Genomic DNA, 16,737 nt, shown 5'->3' on the forward strand with positions numbered 1-16,737 from the left:
CCCTTACTCAGGGCTCTTGTCTCCTCCCAGACATTAGCCCCTCTCGCATTTTCAATCTTGTGTCCCGCTCTCTTACTGGACGAGAGAGAACTCTAGACCCAGAGTCTATGACACACAAGTCTATATGTTCTGCTGTGCTCACCACAAGGGTAGCTACCACCTGTCACCACACAACGCTATTACAACACCATTCACTATATTCCCTATGCTGTACCTTTACTTCCCACTCCTCTTCATCCATTTTGCCCACCCCCCCACCTCCCTCCCTTCTGGCAACCACTGTATGATTTTACTCATGTGTGGAATCTAAAAAACAAAACAAACAAACAAACAAAAGCAGAAACAAACCCATAAATACAGGGAGTATTTTAACACCATAAATCTTTCTCTCCAGAAAATGTAATGCACATACTTTCAATATTTTGTAGACAATATTCAAGTGTTTACAGGACCTTTAGAGACCACCCATGGACACCAGTTTAAGAAGCGCTGATGGAATTTTCAGTGATCATTGTGTTTGTATCATCTGTTCAGGTATTAATATTTCAAAGAAAACAACAGGGAGAATGCTATTTGATGTGGCTATCACCAGAGAATTGAAAAATGAATGTACAGTAATGTCATCCAAAGTATGGCAAAATCAGTTGTTCTGCTCACTGAAGAAGGTTGCATGTTGAGAGTAAATAACCTTGAGTGTCCTTTGCTAAGGCATCAGTAGCAGGTGCCAAGTCCAAAGTCAAATGCCCATGGCAAAGAGGACATCCTGGTTTCTCTGCTCTAAATGGTTCAGCTCCACACATTTAGAATTAAATTCTTTTAAGACCATATTATACCTTTATGTCATGGCCTATGGTTCTCAAATATTTGTTTAAGATAAGCCTACCCTCATATGGGCATACTGATTCCAAGATATTCATTCAACACATTTTTTTTTCAGTAGGTAAAGAAATATAGTGATGAACAAACATACTCCGTTCACGATTTTATGGAATTTTCAGACTAGTGGATTCACCAAGCATGGGCAAAACCAATTTTTTAGAGACATTAGCTTTTTTTGAACTAAGCAGACAAAATAAAACAGCTGAGTTTCCTCACAATGATGTTTACAGTTATTAAAGAAAATTTCCCCAAACTTAAATGAATAACTGTAATGAACTCCTACTATAAGAAAGCATTATCTATAGAGAAAGAAAGAATGAGTAAGAATGAGTGGAGAAAGGAAGGATGAGTATGCTCTGGATCCCAACAGCCAAACTGAAGCTAGAATCTAGGGTGTCAAATTCCAAGGAGAGGTAACAGGCCATATGTGAAGTTCAATTAGATGAACTAGGTTGGTGGCCAAAAAAATGTATGAAAAAGCAAAAATGGAAAATGTAGAAATAAACTGAACTCAAACCAGGCAAGGGAAGTTAAGGGAGGGGAGGGTTTATACTGCTAAATCCTAAAAACTGCCCAAGCAAGTGCATGTTTCTAGAATGTAGCAGAAAGGAGAGATTTGACTAGGAGACTGGTGAAGAGTTAAACATTTGGAGAGTCTGTTTGCTTAGCTCTGTCGTTAGAGGTCATAGCCGTTTGCATACTTTCAACATGTATCGTCTGTCTGCAAGTAAGCACGTATCTGCTATGGGCTGCATCCTTCATCATTCCTTCAATATTTGCTCCCTTCTCCCCATTCCCTCAAGATGGTGCTTTTGAAATCTTCGTAGTTCAGGCTTACTGTTTGTCCTCCCAGGTTTCTGTGCTCTTCAGGGTAGCATGACCCTGGCAGGCAAAAGGCCCAGGTCACAGGTGGCAGTTTCATTGACTCAGCAATTAGTCTGCCTGGTGCCCTCTACTGTGGCTCTATTCCATCTCCTTGAGTTCATTGTCAGCCTGCTGTTCACCAAACTGAGCCAGGCTCTGGAACGCACCTCCTGCCTGTGGCACTGCCTTATGCCATTTGGCTCTGTTGAGCCAGTTGACCAATCTTTGCCACCATATCTATTCCACAGCTAGTTATATCCTTTCACCATCTGGATGTCTTTCTCTCATTTTGGGGGTTGGAGATGGCATGTTTGATAGTCCACTTTGAGGCCACTATGCCACACTCTTCTGCTGGATGGCATCTAAGAAGATAGACAGTTGAAAGTATCACCAGGAAATGGCAACAATTATGTAGCTGCTGCTACTGTCTCTGCTGATACCATACAACCCCCAAATCTCTGGTCACTGCGTGACCCAGTTCTTGGCCCTTTGCTGACGTTTCCAGCATGACAAAGAAACAGTGACTGAAAGGAGCAACAGACTAATGTCATCTTGCCAGATGAAGCTGCTTGTTTGTCAAATGTCAAGGCTTTGCCTCTTCAGATTTCACTCTTCTACAAAATACTCTGCACCCAAGTGCCCTGGAAATGGTAAAGGCTCTTAATTCAACCCCAGGGCATGTGAAATTTGCTGGATGTGATGATTCTAAAGAGCCTCAGACGGTTTCTTTTTGGTTATAGTAACTGCCAAAACTACTATAAACCCTCTTAGGAAACAGTGTTGGAAGGGAATTAAATTTGAAGTTTCAGTATTCCCAGTTCATTTGCAAGCCACCAGACACAACCATACAGCAAGCAGTGACAACATGCTAATGAGATTTCAGTGTGTTACACTGATCAGCTGAAAGACCATTAAAAAATATCTGTCAGAGTGTTGACTGTCCATTTAAATTTGGAATGATTTTAGAGGCCTCTTTCTGTCTACAGTTCTTACAGTAAAAAAGAACACACTGGCTGCAAAATGCTCAGCTGGGAAGACTTGAGGTAGCATAGGGCTTTGTTCTAAACCTTTTTAGATAAGATCATTTCTGATGATGAGAAAAGATAAGAAGGAACCCAGCCAAGGAAGTAGACCACGTAAGATTAGTGTTAGAGAAATATGCCAATTCATGTTAAATGTGCACGTGTGTGTATGTGTGTGCTCAATTATTTATAGTGTAAAATATAGTTATGCTTACCAAACATGTTATCTTATGACAACCATTGGTTTGAGCCTAAAAAACTCTAATGTAACTGGAAAGCAGGTTAACCCATTCAATTCTTGTATAAAAAGGGATAATTACTGGTACTCTTTCCCTGTTTCACTTACTTAAAACACATATCATCTAAAGATGGCCAAAAGAAACTGGGTGGATGGGTGGGAGGCAGGGAGGAGGATATCTTGGAAATCTTAAAACCCTTGAAACTGAAAATATATCTGGACTCATAAGGAATCCCATATTGTGCAATGCTGATGGGTACCCTCGTGTGTTTATTCACTGTGTAATACATTATACACATACAGTCACACAGAGCTATTGAATATTTGCTGCTTACTTTATAAGGATGTTATGACTGCACTATATTTGTACTTTCAGGGGAAATTCATAATATTCAAATCAATGTTCAAATCAGTTAAAGAAAGTAAGATATCAGTTTTTAATTGAATGTCCTTAAGAGACACGGCTAACCATAACTCAATTTTATAATTTGTATTTATTTTTTAAAAATCACAAAGATAAGAGATAGAAGGTAAAAGAAACAAAACTCATAGGTAAAGAAAATCTTTCAAAGGTAGCCCCTGAAATGTGATCTAAGATGAATATCTGATCATAAGGACCTCATGGTGGAGCCCAGTCTAAACGGAACAGTGATGTTGCTGAGTTTCCATTGTTTTATTAAAACCAGTTGGTTTATACAAGGAAGCCTCTTATCTCAGAACTTAATAACTCATGTAATAATATTTTTTCCTTAATTAGCATTTATCTTGAGCTAGATTCCATGCAAAACTAATTAATATACAGGCATCATCTCATTTCATCCTTACAACAACTGTTAAAGATAAGAATTAGAACTATCTTCATTTTACAAAGGAAGAAACTAAGTCTGAGACTAGATAAGTAACATGCCTAAGATCACCAAATTAATAAGAAATGAAACTGTCATAAATTCTCACTGCAGTGTTAATGCCCTGCGCTCTCTCAGTTTGGGACTCTCTTGTGTTGCTATGCAAAATGATAGAGAAACTGGTCTGTGTAGGTCATCATTTTCCATCTTACACTGGTCTGTGTAGGTGATGAAATACAGTATCAGCCATTTATATAATTTAAAAATTTTGGCAGCCACATTAAAAAGAAAAAAATTGGTAAAATTAATTTTAAATAATCCAATATATCTAAACACATCATTTCACATAAAGTGCTCAATAGCTCAATGTGGCTGGTGGCCACCATATTGCACAGAACGGATCCCAATTGTCTGATTTTCAAATCACCAGACCTCTCAGATGACTCTTGGTTAATGGCTGTTAAAGAAAGTGGTGATTATTCCAAAATATTTTTATGGATGGGTCTACAGGAAATCTAGCCGATACATAAATATACAACATTTTGAACCTTCTGGAAACAACAGGAAGAAATATACAAATGGGATCTGTTCATGTCAAAAGAGAGAAGGAAGAAGAGGAGGAGTAGACAGAAGAAGAAAAGGAGGAAAGCCCATTATAGGTGTTTATAAGTAAATAAGAGCTAAAGCTTATTTGAACACATGGACATTGAACTGAGGCTTCAAGACTAAGCTGCAGAAAAGATCATTTCTGAGGAAACAGAGACACCTGTAAATATATGTAAATACATTTGATTAAAATGAATGAAGAGGGAGTCCGCAGTTTTGCTCATATGTTATGACTAATGCAGTTTGGCTTTGTGTTGAATCTTTAACGAAGCCTGGCTAAAAATACTGTTGTCGACTCAATCAGCTGCTGTTATGCTTGTAGGACCTGTTATTCTGTAAGGAAGGATGAAACCTACAGGAGGAGGTGGAAATAAATGAGAGAGAGCTGATAAGTGATCAGAGTCCATGGGCACAAGGTGACATGTCTGCAATTTTCACACAGGTCACAGAGGCTCACCAACCCCACATCTCACCTTGTTCTGCCTCCCGCCTACACCTCAAGTTTTGACCAGGAAGAACTTCTGTCATCCCACCGTCCTACATCAGTTCTCCTTTTTCAGAAAGGAACCACAATTCCCCAACACCCTGAACTTTGAGGGAAGGGCCATGCACTATTCAGGGTTGTATCACACATGCCTTGCCTGACCAGGAACAAAAAGTATTTTGTCGAATGGTCATTCTCATGTACTTGGCTTTGGGGGCTTGGTTGACTTCAGACTTCCACTGTATCCCTCAAATAATTTTAAGAGGTCTCTTAGAGAAACAGCTCCAGCCCCTAGAGCCATTACCTCTGAGCCGTGAGAACCCGGATAAGTTATTGCCTCAGTTTTCTCACCAAGAATAATTCATAGCACATAGTAGACACTCTTTATTTGTTGAACCAATGAATGAATGGCCCTGTTTCACAGCAGCTACCAAAGCATAGGTTTTGATACTGAGGTTGAATCCTCTGACTGTGGACCCTCATGTTAAGAACTCCTGCTCGGGAATTTAGGAAGATCAAAGAGAATGAGAGGCTAGCTAGGCATCAGAAAGACATGGGGAGCCACTCTCCCCATGCACATACATATGGTTTAAGTCAGGCAGTTGTAAAATAAAAACCCAAGAGTGAAATCTCAGAGATCAGAGTTAAGAGAAGGACTGTAGGAGGGATGACAGGCTACAAACCATTTTAAGAAAAAAGACACAGAAACTCAGATTTTGCACAAGGGAGCTCCAGTATCGAGAAGGTGGCTCGTCTTGCATCCAGGTGTGCTGTTAGGATGAGTACTTGGAAGGAAAGTTAAGGTCAGGACGGGGGGTGCCTGAAGGATTCCAGCCACAAATGAGTGCACCTCCTCCTGATGTCATTATTTTAAGTGATGGGTTCCAGGCCCAGAAGGATCTATAAATTGGGAGTTACAGGTACTGGGTATGTTACAAGTTCTCCCTGCAGTGCTCACGCCCTGCTCTCGCTCTTTTCCTAAGACTCTATGCTCAGCTAAGGATCACAGGAAGAACAAGTCCTTTTCTGTAAACCACACGGGAGAGGAACTGTCAGTGTCTACCTCCCTGCCTTCACCCTTCCAGGCTGGAGAAGGCTCAGGCCCACCTCAGATGAGTCAAATTCCCTCAGGGTTTCCTGTCTTAGTTTTCACTGTGGTTTACTGAGGAGATTTTGTTTTTTCAGTTTATTTATTTTGAGAGAGAGAGAGAGTGTACAGGGAAGGGGCAGAGAGAGCAGAAGAGACAGAATCCCAAGCAGGCTCTGCACTGTCAGCACAGAGAGCGATGCGGGGCTTAAACTCACAAACCATGAGACCATGTCCAGAGATGAAACCAAGAGTAGGGCACTTAACTGACTGAGCCACCCAGAAGCCCCTACTGAGGAGACTTTAAAAATTAGTGTTGATAACTTGTTTCTCAAAGCAAACTCGACACCACCCTCCTAGTTCCATGAAAAATAAAGTCAGCTATCGTTAATAACTTTCCCATTTTTAAAGGTAAGCTTTTATATATGTATTATTTTTTGAGAGTGGGGGAGGAGAAGAGGGAGAGAGAGAGTCTTAAGTAGGCTCCACTCTCAACACGGAGCCCATTGCGGGGATTGATCTCACCACTGTGAGATCATGACCTGAGTCGAAATCAAGAGCGCATGCTTAACCAACTGAGCCACCCAAGCGCCCCAGGTTTTATGACTTTTAAAAGTTACAAAAAAAAAAAAAAAAAAAAAAGAAAAAAAAACAACACCTGGAGACATTGTCCTTGCCTTCAATTTAATAATAAGCCAAAAGATGTTTTTGAAGCAGCTGCTATGTGCCAGGGACTATGGGCTACCAGGATGCACAGTGTGGATGGATTAGACTGATGCCATTAGAAGAGTTCATGGTCACAGAGGGAAAGAGACAAACCATCGTAAGTGTGGACAGTGTTGCAATGGAAACCCCGGGGTGTAATGGGAACATATAATTTGGAGGTCTCACCTGAATTGGAGGTACAAACTGTAGTTGGGAAATGCTTTCTCGAGGAAGTGATGTTTAAATTTAAGAAACTTAAGTTCGCCTGAAGAAACCATGGTCACACCAGGGAAATAAAATGATCTCAGATACAGCAGAAGGAAGAAGAATAATGTGTTTATAGAAAAAGCAGATGCCTGACTTTACTAGTCTACAGGATTCTAAGCCCAGGAGAAGTAATACATGCAACAGAGATGTTATACATGGAAACACGATGGAGATTCCTGAAAGCTATACAGGGAACTAAGACTTAATGGGCTGGGAAATAGGGAGCCACAGAAGGTTGTAAAGATATGACATGATGAAATTAAGATTCTAAAAAGCAGGAGGTAGATTTGATTGACAGACAATAAAACTGGACTAAAAGAATCTGTCTGAAGTATCTATGTACAAGAGGATGAGGATCTAAATTATGGAAATAGAAATAGGTAAAATTAAAGGAAAAAAGCGTGTCATGATTAACTTGATTGTATATAAACCGAGAAACTCATTATGAGACTTCAAGTGCCCTGGCCAGTCAGTGGGTGGATTCAAGAGCCAGATTTGGAAGAAGGGGTGAGGAGAGCATGGAAAACTCAGGTTTGGACATTTTGAGTTTGAAATGTACTGTTATTCACTCTTCCTTGTTACAACTCTCTGCGGCTTGTTTTTTGTTTGACTTCCTAAAGACAACTTCCCTGAGGCACACTAAATTGTTGGGTAGGGAAGAGTCCCTTTCATGTACTATAAATGAAGTTGTAATTGCTCACAAAAGAAAACCAAATTTTGAGAACATTTTCTGAATATTTAGATTTCTAATTAACTAATTTAGATTTCTAAAATTAACTAATATTTATTGAGCACATGTGAGAAACCTAAATTGGGATTATTTTTGCCACATGGTAGTTCTTTAAATGCCAAGGAGAGCTGTTTTGTTTCATGTGGGGGTTGAATCATCTTTAATTTTGTTTTTGTGATGATCATTCATTGAAGTGCCCTTGGTTTTAGTGGAGAGACAAGGCTAAACTCAGAAATAATCTGAATTTGTGGTATAAATTATGAAGTTGGTCAGAATATTCCAATTCTTAAAAGCAAAAACAAACAAAGAAACAAACAAACAAAAAGCTAAAGTGCAAAACAGGATTTACATTTAAACCAGGCTTTACCACTGAGATGAAAGGAATCTGTCTGAAGGATTATCCTAAAGCCTTCCTCCCTTCGGACAACTGTGTAGTTTACAAATGTGTAGCTGAATAAAAAACATGGTGTTTAGCCCATATGATGGGCATTAGGTCTTTGTCCTATTTTCTTACATTTCAATATGCATTGGCTTCCTTTACTGATTTTCCCCGTTTTAGTTGTTGCTTTATGTTACTTATGTGCCTTTTGTTTTCCCATTTATGTCCGGGAGGTAGAAACTACTCACCATGCCAGCCTCACCTCCCTGCTGCAAGTAACTTCCTGCTCTCAGCTCACACATAAAGGCTATCTGGGGTCACTCTAGGACAGCTGGAGGACCCAGCAGTTCTATGCTCCCTATCTTTATCATGTTCCCTTCTAACTTGTCAGCGTATAAGTCTATACTACACTGGGAAGTATAGTTCTCTCCTTCTGAATACTTTTTATTTTGAGATATCTTTGAAGAAAGTTTCTTATTCTTTATTCTTATTCTTATAGTTTATTACATCCCTTCATACACGTTATTGTTTCTACAAATTAGGTCTCTAAAGACCTCTACTAAGTGACAGTGTTGGCCAAATGACAATTTTCTCTTCTTAGGGTAAAAACTTTTTTCTTTTTTTTTTGTTTTTAATTTAAATTTTGGTTAGTATACAGTGCAATATTGGTTTCAGGAGTAAAATTCAGTGATTCATCACTTACATACAACACCCAGTGCTCGTCACAACAAGTGCCCTCCTTAATACCCATCACGCACATAGCCCAACTCCCACCCACATCCCTCTGTCAACCCTCGGTTTGTTCTTTATCATTAAAGTTTCTTGGGGTTTGTTTCCCTCTCTTCTTTTTATTCCCTCCTTTCCCATATGTTCATCTGTTTTGTTTCTTAAATTCCACTTATGAGTGAAATAATATCGTATTTGTCTTCCTCTAATTGACTTATTTCACTTAGCATAATACATTCCAGCTCCATCCATGTTGTTGCAATAGCAAGATTTCATTCTTTTTGATGGCCAAGTAATATTCTATTGTATATATATATATATATATATATATATATATATATATATATATACCATATCCTCTTTATCCATGCATCAGTTGATGGATATTTGGGCTATGGTTTGGCTATGATTGATAATGCTGCTATAAACGTGAGGGTTCATGTATCCCTTCAAATCTTTATTTTTGTATCCTTTGGGTAAATACCTAACAGTGCAATTGCTGGATCATAGGGTAGTTCTATTTTTAGTTTCTTGAGGAACCTCCATAATGTTTTCAGAGTAGGTGCACTAGTTTGCATTACCACCAACAGTGCAAGAGGGTTCCCCTTTCTCCACATCTTTGCCAACAACTATTGTTTCTTGTGTTGTTAATAGTAGCCATTATGACAGGTATGAGGTGATATCTCATCATGGTTTTGATTTGTATTTCGCTGACGATGGGTGATGCTGAGCACCTTTTCATGTGCCTGTTAGCGATCTGGATATCTTCTTTGGAAAAGTGTCTATTCATGCCTTCTGCCCATTTCGCACTCGATTATTTGTTTTATGGGTGTTGAATTTGCTAAGTTCTTTATAGATTTTGGATACTAGCCCTTTATCAGATATGCCATTTGTAAATATCTTCTCCCATTCCATAAGCTGCCTTTTAGTTTTGGAGATTGTTTCGTTCTCTGTGCAAAAGTTTTTTTATCTTGATGAAGTCCCAATAGTTTATGCTTGCTATTACTTCCCTTGCCTTCAGGGACCTGTCTTGTAAGAAGTTGCTGTGACAGAGGTCAAAGATGTTTCTGCCTGGTTTCTCCTTTAGGATTTTGATGATTTTCTGTCTCATATTTAGGTCTTTCATCCATTTTGAATTTATTTTTGTGTGTGGTGTAAGAAAGTGGTCCAGTTTCATTCTTCTACATGTTGCCGCCCAGTGTTCACAGCACCGTTTGCTAAAGAGACTGTCTTTTTTCCATCAGATATTCTTTCCTGCCTTGTTGAAGATTACTTGACTATATAGTTGTGGGTCCATTTCTAGGTTTTCTACTCTGTTCCACTGGTCTATGTGTCTGTTTTTGTGCCCTTACCATACTGTCTTGATGACTACAGCTTTGTAATATGGCTTGAAATTCAGAATTGTGATATCTCATTTTGTTTTCCTTTTTCAGGATTGCGTTGACTATTTGGGTTTTTTTGTGGTTTCATGCAAATTTTAGGATTATTTGTTCTAGCTCTGTGAAAAATGCTGGTGGTATTTTATTAGGAATTGCATTAAATGTGTAGATTTCTGGAGTGCCTACGCGGCTCAGTCAGTTAAGCAACCAACTCTTGGTTTCAGTTCAGGTCATGATCTTACATTTCATGAACATGAGCCCTGTGCCCACTTGGGAGTTTCTCTCACCCTCTCTCTCTTTCCCCCCCCCCCCAACTTGTGCGTGCACACTTTCTCTCTCTCACTCAAGATAAATAAATAAATAAATAAATAAATAAATAAATAAATAAATATATTTTTTAAATGTGTACATTGCTTTGAGTGGTGTAGACATTTAAACAATGTGTGTTCTTCCAATCCATGAGCATGGAATGCTTTTCCATTTTTTGTGTTCTCTTCAATTTCTTCATAAGTGTTGTATAGTTTTCAGAATATAGATCTTTTACCTTTTTACTTAGGTTTATTCCTAGGTATCTTATTGTTTTTGCAATAAGCAAATGGGATTGATTTTTTGAATTCTTTTTCTGTCTCTTTGTTATTGCTGTAAGTGGGATGTTAAAGTCCTCTACTGCTATTGTATTATTATTGATGAGTTTGTTTGTTATTAGTTGATTTATATATTTGGGCTTCCAAGTATGGGGTGTAAATATTGATAATTGTTAGAACTTCTTGACGGATAGACCCCTTAATTTTGATATAATACCCTTCCTCATCTCTTGTTACAGTCTTTGTTTTAAAATCTAGTTTGTCTGATATAAGCATGACTACTCTGGCTTTCTTTTGACATCCATTAGTAAGATAGATGGTTCCCCATCCCCTCACTTTCAATCTGCAAGTGGTTTAAGTCTAAAATGAGTCTCTTGTAGGCAGCATATAGATGGATCTTTTTTTTTGAAATCCATTTTGATACCCTATGTCTTTTGATTGGAACACTTAGTCCATTTGCATTCAGAATGATTCTTGAAAGATATGAATTTAGTGACATTCTGTTACCTGTAGAATTAGTGCTTCTGGTGATGCTCTAGTCTTTGGGGTTTGGTCCTTTCTGGTCCTTTCTAGTCTCTGTTGCTTTTGGTCTTTATTTTTTTCTACACTTAAAGAGTCCCACTTAAAATTTCTTATATGGCTGGTTTCGTGGTCACAAACTCCTCTAGTTTCTGTTTGTCTGGGAAACTCTTTATCTCTCTATTTTGAGTGACAGCCTGCTGTATAGAATAGTCTTCACTGCATTTTTTTTTCCATTTATCACATTGAATGTCTCTTGCTACTCTTTTCTGTCCTGCCAAGTTTCTGTGGGCATATTTGTTTTGAACCTGATCTGTCTTCCCTCATGCATTAAGGACATTTTGGCCCTTGCTGTTTTCAGGATTTTTTCTTTGTCTCCGTATTTTGTGATTTTGACTATGATATATCTTGGCAATGGCCAGCTTTTGGGAGTTCTCTGTGCTTCTTGGATTTTTTTTTTCAATTTGCAATGGTATCTATCTATCTATCTATCTATTTATTTTTTCTTTTATTGATGTGATGAATCACGTTAATTGTTTTGCAGATATTGAACCAGCCCTGCATCCCTGGTATAAATCCCACTTGGTCGTGGTGAATAATTTTTTTAATGTATTGTTGGATCCAGTTGGCTAATATCTTGTTGAGGATTTTTGCATCCATGTTCTTCAGGGAAATTGATCTATAGTTCTCCTTTTTAGTGGGGTCTTTGTCTGGTTTTGGAATCAAGGTAATGCTGGCTTCACAAAAAGAGTTTGGAAGTTTTCCTTCGTTTCTATTTTTTGGAACAGTTTCAGGAGAATAGGTGTTAATTCTTCCTTAAATGTTTGGTAGAATTCCCCTGGAAAGCCCTCTGGTCCTGGACTCTTGGTTTTTGGCAGATTTTTGATTACTAATTCGATTTCCTTACTGGTTATGGGTCTGTTCAAATTTTCTATTTCTTCCTGTTTCAGTTTTGGTAGTGTGTATGTTTCTAGGAATTTGTCCATTTCTTCCAGATTGCCCGTTTTATTGGCATATAATTGTTCATGATGTTCTCTTATTACTGTTTTTATTTCTGCTGTGTTGGTTGTGATCTCTCCTCTTTCATTCTTGATTTTACTTATTTGGGTCCTTTCCTTTTTCTTTTTGGTCAAACTGGCTAGTGGTTTATCAATTTTGTTAATTCTTTCAAAGAACCAGCTTCTGGTTTCATTGATCTGTTCTACTGGGTTTTTTTGGTTTTGACAGCATTAATTTCTGCTCTAATCTTTATTATTTCCTGTCTTCTGCTGGTTTTGGGTTTTATTTGCTGTTTCTTTTCCAGCTCCTTAAGGCATAAGGTTAGGTTGTGTATCTGAGATCTTTCTTCCTTCTTTAAGAAGGCCTGGATTGCTATATACTTTCCTCTTATGGCCACCTTTGCTGCATCCCAGAGGTTTTGGGTTGTGGTGCTATCATTTTCATTGACTTCCATACACTTTTTAATTTCCTCTTATCTTCTTGGTTAGCCCATTCATTCTTTAGTAGGATGTTTTTCAGTCTCCAAGTATTTGTTACCTTTCCAAATTTTTTCTTGTGGTTGATTTCGAGTTTCATAGCATTGTGGTCTGAAAATATGCACAGTATGATCTCAATCTTTTTGTACTTACTTAGGGCTGATTTTTGTCCCAGTATATTGTCTATTCTGGAGAACGTCCCATGTGCACTGGAGAAGAATGTATATTCTGCTGCTTTGGGATGAAATGTTCTGAATATTTCTGTGAAGTCCCTCTGGTCCAATGTGTCATTCAAAGCTATTGTTTCCTTGTTGATTTTTTGATTAGATGATCTGTCCATTGTTGTGAGGGGGTGTTGAAGTCTCCTACCATTATGGTATTACTATTGATGAGTTTATTTATGTTTGTGATTAATTGATTTATATATTTGGGTGCTGCCACATTTGGTGCATAAATGTTTACAATTGTTAGGTCTTCTTGGTCTATAGCCCCCTTGATCATGATATAATGCTCTTCTGCATATCTTGATACAGACTTTATTTTAAAGTCTAGATTTTCTGATATAAGTATGACTACTCTGACTTCCTTTTGTTGACCATTAGCATGATAGATGGTTCTCCATCCCCTTATTTTCAATCTGTAGGTGTCTTTAGGTCTAAAGTGGGTCTCTTGTAAACAGCATATAGATGGGTCTTGTTTTCTTATCCATTCTGTTACCCTATGTCTTTTGATTGGAGCATTGAGTCCATTGACATTTAGAGTGAGTACTGAAAGATATGAATTTATTGCCATTATGATGCTTGTAGAGTTGGAGTTTCTGGTGGTGTTCTCTGGTCCTTTCTAATCTTTTGTTGCTTTTTTTTTTGTGTATATATATATATATATATAGATAGATAGATAGATATTTTTTTTTTCATCTTTTCTCCCCCTGAGAGAGTCCCCCTTAAAATTTCTTGCAGGGTGGTTTAGTGGTCACAAACTCCTTTAATTTTTGTTTGTCTGGGAAACTTTTCATCTCTCCTTCTATTTTGAATGACAGCCTTGCTGGATAAAGAATTCTTGGCTGCATATTTTTCCGATTCAGCACACTGAATATATCCCACCACTCCTTTCTGGCCTGCCAAGTTTCTGTGGATAGGTCTGCTGCAAACCTGATCTGTCTTCCCTTGTAGGTTAGGGACTTTTTTTCCCTTGTTGCTTTCATGATTCTCTCCTTGCTTGAGTATTTTGTGAATTTCACTATAATATGCCTTGCTGATGGTCGGTTTTTGTTGAATCTAATGGGAGTCCTCTGTACTTACTGGATTTTGATGTCTGTGTCTTTCTCCAGGTTAGGAAAGTTTTCTGCTATTATTTGCTCACATATCCCTTCAATCCCTTTTTCTCTCTCTTCCTCCTCTGGGAACCCTATGATTCTGATGTTGTTCCTTTTTAATGAGTCACTGATTTCTCTAATTCTTAAATCGTGCTCTTTTGTTTTAATTTCCCTCTTTTTTTTCTGCTTCATTATTCTCTATAAATTTGTCCTCTGTATTGCTGATTCTTTGTTCTCCCTCATCCATCCTTGCTGCCACTGCATCCATCTGTGATTGCAGCTCAGTTATAGCATTTTTAATTTCATTCTGGCTATTTTTTACTTCTTTTATCTCTGCAGAAAGGGATTCTAATCTATTTTTGACTCCAGCTAGTATTCTTATTATCGTGATTCTAAATTCTGGTTCAGACATCTTGCTTGTATCTATGTTGGTTAAATCCCTGGCTGTCTTTTCTTCGTGCTCTTTCTTTTGGGGTGAATTCCTTTGTTTTGTCATTTTGAAGGGAGAAAAGGAATTAATGAGGTAGAGAAATTGAAAATAAAAATGTTAAATTAAAAAAATATTAAAATTAAGAATTAAAAATTAAAAACACACACACACAAATCGAATAGATGATGCTAGATCCTAGGTGTGTTTTGGTCTGGGTGTTGAAAGTGGTTTGACAGATTAGAGAAACAAAAAAAAGGGGGGGGAGAGGGGAAAAAAAGCAAATCATTTGAGAATTTGAAAAAATGAATACACTGAAGTAGACTAAAATGATATGATGTGAGTAAAATAGAATTTGAAAAAATATACACAAAAGTAGAGAATATAGTAGGAAAAAATTAAAGAAAAATATTTTTAATAAAAATTAAAAAGAAATATGAATTTTTTTATTTTCTGTATTTAAGAATAAAGAAAAGAAAAGAAAAAGAGAAAAAAGATAAAAAAAGAAAAAGAGAAAAGAAAAGAAAAAAGAAATCATTTCAAAATTTGAAAAAGTGAATACACTGTAGTAGACTGAAATAAAATGATGGGAGTAAGATAGAATTTGAAAAAAATTAAATAAAAGCAAAAAATATAGTAATAAGGATTAAATAAAAATATTTTTAAAAGAAATTGAAAGTAAAAATGAAGTTTTTCTCTTTCTGCATTCAAGAAAAAGAAAAGAAATGAAAAAGAAAGAAAAGAAAGGAAATTGTTTGAAAATTTGAAAAGGTGAGTACACTGAAGTAGACTAAAATAAAATAATGGAAGTAAAGTAGAATTTGAAAAAATTTACACAACAGTAAAACATATAGTAATAAAAGTTAAAGACAGATATTTTTAATAAAAATTGAAAATAAAAATGAGTTTTTTCTCTTTCTGTATCCAAGAAAAAGAAAAGAATTGTAAAAGAGACAAAGGAAAAAGAGAAAAAAAAGAAAGAAAAAAAATTGAATAGATGAACCTGCTAACAGATTGAAGTGGGACTGAAATTGCTTCGTTTTCCCCTAGAGGTCAGTCCATGTAGCTCGTTATAGTCCATAAATTAAGCCGGCGGTGAGGTCTGTGTTCTTGAAGAGCGAAGTTGGCCCAGTTGGGCGAGGCTTAGTGTAACAGCTACGCTCTCCACTAGATGGCGCTGCTAGGCTACTGGGGTGCATTGCTGTGGTGCTCATAGGTGCACATGCGCATACACAGGAGCGATGAAAATGGCACCACCCAGCTACTCAGTCTGTTCTCCCAGATCAGCAATCCCGCACTGGTCCTCTGTCTTCAGCTCTCGTCCACTCCCCGCTTTTCCACTCTCCGTGACCAGGCCCCAGGCAGTACCTCTCTCCCGAGTTTTGTCTCAGATGTGGCTGTTTTCCTCCGCCCCTTACTTCCGAAGGACTGCGGCTTTGAGGGTCTCACTGAGCCACGGCTGAATGAGCCATGGCCGAATGCCGGCTGCACCCAGGAACGCCTGCTGGACCCTGCTGCTGCCGGTGCCCCGAGACTGCAGCCAGGTGCCAGCCTGCCCCCAAAAAAGATCGTGAGACAGTGTAGCCTCAGCGTTTCAGAGATTATGGAAAATCGCAATACACATCGGGCACCAGGATTCACCCTCAACGACCTTGCCCCAACACCAGTGAATGTGGCTGCCTTCTGAGGTCTGCTGGGACAAGGTGGCTTCAACAGTCTCTACCAAATGTCCTTCCAGCAGTGGAACCACTTTTCCCCGTGTGGCCTGAGAACCTCCCAGACCCCACTCTATTCCTGGGGATTCACCTTTTCCGCCAGAGCACCGCTGTGGAGTTGCAGCCTTTGCGCTCCCCTCGTTTACAGTCTTAATGGAATTTAAACCCTCTCCTTTCCCCTTTCTCCCTTTTTAGTTTAGTCCCTGCCGCTGTTTTCAATTTCCACTTTCTCTCCAGCTGCTTTTGGGGAGGGGTGCTTTTCCCATATGCTCTCCCCTCCCCAGTCTCCCTCCTCTCTCTGCCCACAAAAGGGGTTCCCTACCTTTCGCGGCTTCTTGCTCCCCAAGTTCAGCTCTTCGTGTCGTGTACCTGCTGAATTCTGTGGTTCAGGTTGTGCAGATTGTTGTGTTAATCTTCCAGTCCGTTTTCTAGGTGTGTAGGATGGCTTAGTGTTGGTCTGGCTGTATTTCATGGATGCGAGACACACAAAA

At 38.4% G+C, this 16,737-nt stretch overlaps 1 long non-coding RNA gene across 1 annotated transcript; it reads right to left on the reverse strand.

The window, feature by feature from the left end:
- Positions 1 to 11,368: 11,368 nt before the first annotated feature.
- LOC123605794 lies at positions 11,369 to 13,878 on the reverse strand. Its single transcript, XR_006715893.1, has 2 exons — positions 13,798 to 13,878; positions 11,369 to 11,484 (listed from the first exon to the last, which is right to left on the reverse strand). It is a non-coding gene; the product is annotated as an uncharacterized LOC123605794 (long non-coding RNA).
- Between the last annotated feature and the right edge of the window lie 2,859 nt (positions 13,879 to 16,737).

The sequence above is a fragment of the Leopardus geoffroyi genome, chromosome A1, assembly GCF_018350155.1.
Source record: "Leopardus geoffroyi isolate Oge1 chromosome A1, O.geoffroyi_Oge1_pat1.0, whole genome shotgun sequence".
NCBI classification, from domain to species: domain Eukaryota; kingdom Metazoa; phylum Chordata; class Mammalia; order Carnivora; family Felidae; genus Leopardus; species Leopardus geoffroyi.